This window comes from Saimiri boliviensis, chromosome 2, assembly GCF_048565385.1.
Source record: "Saimiri boliviensis isolate mSaiBol1 chromosome 2, mSaiBol1.pri, whole genome shotgun sequence".
NCBI lineage: Eukaryota > Metazoa > Chordata > Mammalia > Primates > Cebidae > Saimiri > Saimiri boliviensis.
In genome coordinates this window covers 214,255,173-214,262,254 of record NC_133450.1, presented here as the reverse complement: position 1 = coordinate 214,262,254, position 7,082 = coordinate 214,255,173, and the positions used below count along the sequence as shown (strand labels likewise).

Here is a 7,082-nt window from a genome sequence, read left to right as displayed (position 1 = left end):
CTCTCACTGACCACCAATGAAAGAGGTGCCCCTTCCTGAAGTGCGGCAGGGGGCCGGATAAATGGTCTCAGGGAGCCGCATGCGGCCCGCGGGCCGTAGTTTGGGGACGCCTGGCTTAGAGTTTCATCATATGAATTTTAGAGGAACACAGACTTTCAGTTCATTATTTCCAGATAACTCATAATTTATTTATTTATTTTTATTTATTTATTTATTTATTTTTTATTTATTTTATTTTTTTTCTTTTTCTTCTTTTTTTTTTTTCTGAGACGGAGTTTCGCTCTTGTTACCCAGGCTGGATTATTTATTTATTTATTTAGTCAGAGCCTTGCTCTGTCAGCCAGGCTGGAGTGCAGTAGAGACGGGGTTTCACTGTGTTGGCCAGGCTGGTCCCGAACTCTTAACCTCAAGTGATCTACCCACCTCAACCTCCCAAAGTGCTGGGATGACAGGCCTGAGCCACTGTGCTCGGCCTATGTTTTTGTTTCGTTTTGTTTTGGTTTGGTTTTTTGAGACAGGGTCTCACTCTGTTGCCCAGGCTGGAGTGCAGTGGCACAATCTTGGCTCACTGCAACCTCCACCTCCCAGGTTCAAGCAATTCTCCTGCCTCAGCCTCCCCAGTAGCTGGGATTACAGGCACTTGCCACCACGCTCAGCTAATTTTTGTATTTTTAGTAGAGACGAGATTTCACCATGTTGATCAGGCTGGTCTCAAACTCCTAACCTTGTGATCCTCCCACCTCAGCCTCCTAAAGTCCTAGGATTACTGGCGTGAGCCACTGCGCCCGGCTGGCCTGTTTTTTGTTTGTTTGTTTGTTTGTTTTTTTTTTTTTTTTAAGATCATCTAATTAGCAACCTTAATTTCATCTACTACCTCAATCCCCCTTTGACATGTAACATAACATATTCACAGGTTCTGAGCATTAAGATGCGGAGATGTTTGGGGAGCCATTATTCTTTCATATCTTGTTACAATACAGATTTCCGGGCCATGCTGTGGACACAGTCTGAATCACTATCTGTAGCCCAAGAGTCTGCATTTTGCAGGCTTCTCTGGTGATATTGATGGTTAGGTTAGATCTGATTTGAGAACTGCAGTCCTAAACATCTCTCTGTGTGTATGTGCACATGGCTCGTGTGCTTGTGGCTTGGTCTGAGTGTGAATATCTCTGTCTCTGTGTGTGCCTCTGTGGTGTGTGTATAAAGTGTTGGAAGCAGACCTTGCAGTCCGCTAAGTTATCACGTCTTAGGCATCAGCCAAAACCTCATTGTCCCGCAGGTTTAGTTGCAAGGCATGCTGGGAGCTTAGGGGCCCTGGGCAGGAAGTGGGGACAGGGGAGAAGGCAGGGCAGTGGGAGCTGATACAAGGTTTTTCCTGGCGAGGCCGCCACAAGACCCATTTGCTTCCAAAGGGCCTCCTTCCCCCAAAGCCTCAGCAGCTGCAATCCCTTCCCCCTGCTCAGAGAAACCAGAAACCCTGGAGCTGGCCTGGGGCAGGCTGCACTGGGTGAATTTAAACCCAGGTCTGAAGCAGGAGAAAAGAAGAGAGGAAACCAGGGTGCCCAGGAGGAGAGCCCCAGGCTTCTCAGGTGGGTTCTTTTGACTCTTGGACATTTTTCTCTCTGTTCCCTGGGCCTGGGCCACCTTGTCACCTTCAGACTGCTGATGAGACCTTGGGCATTGATGCAGTTTGTAGTGGAAACAGTCGCTTCTAGGAGTGTCTCTTTGAGATCCTCAAATTCTTGTGTTCTGAGTCACTTAGGATGGTGAAGGGAACGTGCAAGGGGACTGTTCGGGCACGCACAAGAATCCCAGTGGGAGAAGGAATGCCACAGCTAGGTGGGGAAGGAGTCATTTTGTCATGAGAAGAGGCTCTGATAGTCTGGAATATGAGGGCCCTGACTGGAACCCACCCTCTCAGACTCCCAGTTGCTTTTAGTGTAATCACAGTTTGGGTCCTGCCTTACCCCGCGGCCTCTTGCCTGTCTTCTTTTTCTTTTCTTTTCTTTTCTTTTTTTTTTTTTTTTTTGAGATGGAGTCTTGCGCTGTTGCCCAGGCTGTCATGCAATGGTGCAATCTCAGCACAGTGCAAACTCCGCCCCCTGGGCTCAAGCAATTCTCCTGCCTCAGCCTCCCGAGTGGCTGGGACTACAGACATGTACCACCAGAACTGGCTAATTTTTGTATATTTCGTAGAGAAGGGTTTCACTATGTTGGCCAGGCTGTTCTCAAACTCCTGACCTCAAGAGATCCACCTGACTCGTCCTTCCAAAGCGCTGGGATTACAGGCGTGAGCCTCCACGTCTGGCCCTCCTGCCTGTCTTCTGAGCCCTCTCATGGATTTCCGTCCGGTGCCAAACATGCTGCCATTCCCCTTTCCTGCTGGCCACATGCCTTTGCATATGCTGTTCCCTCTTTCCTTCACACGCTTCCCTTGCTCAGCTTGTCATTATTCCCTACTCATCCCTCATATACCAACTCAGCCATCAGAAGGCCTTCCCTGTCCCAGCTAAGCCAGTTGAGATCTCCCCAACCATGAGCCCTTGCAGCACCCTGAGCCTCACTCTCTGAACTCTTCCTGGTTGGGTTTCTTTCTTTTTTTTTTTTTTTTTTTTTTTGAGACGGAGTTTCGCTCTTGTTACCCAGGCTGGAGTGCAATGGCGCGATCTCGGCTCACCACAACCTCCGCCTCCTGGGTTCAGGCAATTCTCCTGCCTCAGCCTCCCGAGTAGCTGGGATTACAGGCACGCACCACCATGCCCAGCTAATTTTTTGTATTTTTAGTAGAGAGGGTTTTCACCATGTTGACCAGGATGGTCTCGATCTCTCGACCTTGTGATCCACCCACCTCGGCCTCCCAAAGTGCTGGGATTACAGGCTTGAGCCACCACGCCCAGCCTTTTTTTTTTTTTTTTTAAGATAGGGTTTCACCATGATGGCCAGGCTGGTCTCGAACTCCTGACTTCAGGTGATCCACCCACCTTGGCCTCCAAAAGTGCTAGGATTACAGGCGTGAGCCACCACGCCTGGCATTTTATTTTTTTTTTTTTTTTGAGACAGAGTCTCACTCTGTCCCCCAGGCTGATGTGCAGTGGCATGATCTCAGCTCACTGCAACTTTCACCTCCCTGGTTCTAGCAATTCTCCTGTCTCAGCCTCCCGAGTAGCTGGGATAACAGGTCCTGCCACCACGTCTGGCTAATTTTTGTCTTTTTAGTAGAGACGGGCTTTCACCATGTTGATCAGGCTGGTCTCAAACTCCTGACCACAGGTGATTCACCCACCTTGGCCTCCCAAAGTGCTGGGATTACAGGTGTGAACCAGCACATCCAGCCCCTGGTTGGTTTTCGTTTCTGTGGTCATGTTGGTTCTTTCTCCCACCAGCCTTGTCCGCCAGCCTGGCCTCAAAACTCAGCACGGTGCCTGGTTACCATAAGTGCATTTCCGGTTTGCTCTGAGAATACCGTGCTAGCAGTGAGCTGCACTTTTTTCTCTAAACGGGAAATGGGTTAAAGAATATTTGCCAAATGTATGAAAGGAGACCAGTAGTCACACTGTCTAAAAAGAAATTGCTTCTTTGGAGAGAGTGAGCCCCGCCTCACTGAGAAGCATTAAAATACAAACTGGAGGGAACGTTTGTCTAGAGCAGAAAGAAGCATCAGACGAGTGTCCCAGCTGACTTTTCAAGTTCCTTTTGATCTCGGGAAGCTGGAGGGCTGGAGAAAACTCCAGAAATAGCCGGCTGGCTACTGTCTGAGAGGCCTAGTTAATGGTTGGATTCTTTTTTTATTTTTGAGATGGAGTCTTGCTCTGTCACCCAGGCTGGAGTGCAGATCTCGGTTCACTGCAACCTCGGCCTCCCGGGTTCAAGCGATTCTCCTGCCTCAGTCTCCCGAGTAGCTGGGATTACAGGTGTGCGCCACTGCACATGGCTAATTTTTGTATTTTTAATAGAAGGGGCCGGGCACCGTGGCTCACACCTGTAATCCTAGCACTTTGGGGGGCCGAGGTGGGTGGATCACCTGAGGTCAGAAGTTTAAGACCAGCCTGGCCATCATGGTGAAACCCCATCTTTATATAAAAAAATTAAAATGTTAAAAAAAAAAAAAGAGGGGTTTCACTGTGTTGGCCAGGATGGTCTCAAACTCCTGACCTGGTGATCCGCCCACCTCAGTCTCCCAAAGTGCCTATAGAGGCATAAGCCACCATGCCCAGCCTGATGGTTGGATTCTTAACTCACTCTAAACACGTTATTCTCCATGATGTCATTTGTCCTCCATTAATGTCCATTTTTTCATAAAATGAGGTGATAGTACTTAACTCATACTCCAACTCATAGGGTTGCTGTGTGTATAAAATAAGACAAGGCCACCAAAAGTGCTTTCCTGTTGTCTTAGACTAGGTTGCCTAGAAGCAAAGCTTGAGAGGGGACTTCTTGTAAAAGTGATTTATTAGGGGTAGGTTCTCGGGACAAGGGGGCTGAGGGATGCAGGCTGGGGCAGGAACCAGAGCTAAGGCAGGGAGGGTCTGGTCTTGGCTGGTATCAGTTTAAGCTGACACCACAAGGAGCTCTAGAGTGTGAGCATATCCCGGAGTTGGTTCCATTTTGAGACAAAAAGGGGTTAACTTTCTATAGCCCACAGCAGTCGGAAGTCATTTGTTGTTGAGTGCCCTGGTGGGGGGAGGGGGAGCTGAGGGGGCTGGGACGTGACCTTCCTGACTTCCATTTAGCTGACATTTCCATTTAGCTGAGGACCTTCCCTAAGGAAGGGGACAGCAGCGACCTCAGAAACAAATATTGGCTGTGTGGTGGCTCACGCCTGTAATCCTAGCACTTTGGGAGGCCGAGGAGGGCAGATCACAAGGTTAGGAGTTCAAGACCAGTGACCAATACGGTGAAACCCTCCCGTCTCCTGGGAGAATGGGGGCTCCCTCCTTGGATCCAGAGTCGTGGTATTTTCCTCCAGACCCTCAGCATTCAGATACGTGGAAAAGTTTCATTTGAGCTCTTGCAAACATGCAGTCTCTGGTTCCCACAAAGGAAGCAGAAATAACTGAGTTAGTTCTCAGTTATAATAACTGAACCTGGCAGGTGGAGGTTGCGGTGAGCCAAGACTGTCCCACTGCACTCCAGCCTGGGCGACAGAGCGAGACTCCATCTCAAAAACAAAGAATGAATGTGTACATGTTGTCCAGGTGTATGGGGTGCTTGAGGGACTCTGAATGTTTATACACATAGGTGGCTTCGTGTGCATTGCCGTATGTTCACTGGAATAGTCCAGCTTGACTGTACCTTGGGGGAGGGGGACATGGATGAATGCATGCATGTTGTGTATGCAATTGAAGTGTGAGTGAATGTTTCGGTGTGTGAGCCTGCAGAGCTGGGTGTAAGGAAGTGGGTGCTCACGTGCACTTGGGAGCTTGTCTGCAAGGGCAATAGATGATCATATTTCCGAGCATGTGGCTGTGTGTGTATATGTGTGTGCATGTGTGCTGTGAGGATGTGTGTGGCTGGGGACATGCATGTACATGGAGGCAAGTAGACCTGGCTTTGTTTTCTTTGCCCCAAGTCAGGAAATGCCTGTGGCTTGTACGATAGGTCAGTTTCCCTTTCACTTTAGTGGGGGCCTTAAGAACACTTGGTAGCCTCTTTTTTTTTTTTTTTTTTTTAAGACGGGGTTTCACCATGTTGGTCAGGCTGGTCTTGAACTCCCGACCTCAGGTGATCCGCCCACCTTGGCCTCCAAAGTGCTTGGATTACAGGCGTGAGCCACCGCGCCCGGCCCTTGGTGCCTCTTAGCTATTCTTACTCACCGACTCAGCCTCCCAAAGTGCTGGGATTACAGGCATGGGCCTCCATGCCTGGCCCACATTCAGTCGATTGCCAAATACTGAGTGAGCATCTACTATGTGCCTGGCACGGTCTAGGCATGCAGACACATAGACCCACAGAGACACAGAGACACATTCAGATATATCCACACTCTCAAGCACACACACACACACACACACACACACACACACACACAGAGGTGGACAACAAACGGGTGGGCATGACTGCCCTCCAGGCACACACTCAGTTTGACTTCTCAGTACAGAAGTTCCCCTTATCCGTCGTTTTGCTTTCTGAGGTTTCAATTATCTGTGGTCAACTGCAGTCCAAAAATATTAAATGGAAAGTTACAGAAATAAACAATCCATGGCCAGGCATGGTGGTTCACACCTATAATCCTAGAACTTTTGGAGGCCAAGGCGGATGGATCACCTGAGGCCAAGAGTTTGAGACCAGCCTGACCAACATGGTGAAACCCTGTCTCTAATAAAAATACAAAAATTAGCCAGACGTGGTGGTGCACACCTGTAATCTCAGCTACTCGGGAGGCTGAGGGACAAGAATGTCTTGAACTCAGGATGCAGAGGTTGCAGTGAACCGAGATCATGTCACTGCACTCCAGCCTGGATGACAGTGAGACCTTGTCTTAAGAAAACAACAATCACAACAAACCATTCATGAGTTTTAAGTTGTGCACTGTCCTGAGTAGCGTTGTGAAATCCCATGCTTCCCACTCTGTCCCTCGGAGCGGTGGGATCATCCCTGTGACCATGCCCTTTGTGCTGCCTGCCTCAGAGTCAGTTTGTAGCCACCTCAGTTATCATATCAGCTGTGGTGGTGTGTGGTACATGTGTTCAAGTAATCCTTACTTTACTTAATAATGCCCTCCCAAAGCAAGAACAGTGATGCCAACATGCTGTTATAATTGTTCTATTTTATTATTTGTTATTGTTGTTAATCTCTTACTATGTCTCATTTATAAATTAAACTTAGTCTAGGTATGTAAAGGAAAAACAGTATACATAAGGTTCAGTACGATCTGAGGTTTCAGGCATCCACTGGGGGCCTTGGAACGCATGCCCATGGATAAGGCGGGGAGTGCTATAAACGAAAATGACCAAGAGGCATTGTCTCTAGAGAGGTCTTGCCTTGGTGGCCTCTGCCTACAACCCCCTCTCACATGCTTTCTTCCTTCCTAGCTTTCTCCTCCCCTTTCCTCCCTTTCCTTCTCTCCCCTCCCCTCTTCTCCC

General features: G+C 48.7%; 1 protein-coding gene across 2 annotated transcripts in view; it reads left to right on the top strand.

Annotated features, from left to right (window-relative positions):
- The first annotated feature begins 1,350 nt into the window (after nt 1-1,350).
- Nucleotides 1,351-7,082, top strand: part of GGTA1 (glycoprotein alpha-galactosyltransferase 1 (inactive)) — a 111,349-nt gene continuing 105,617 nt past the window's right edge. For both annotated transcript variants that reach the window (XM_074395278.1, XM_074395275.1), the window contains exon 1: nt 1,351-1,589. The gene's annotated coding sequence lies outside the window, so the exon portion shown is untranslated. The remainder of the gene's footprint in view (nt 1,590-7,082) is intronic.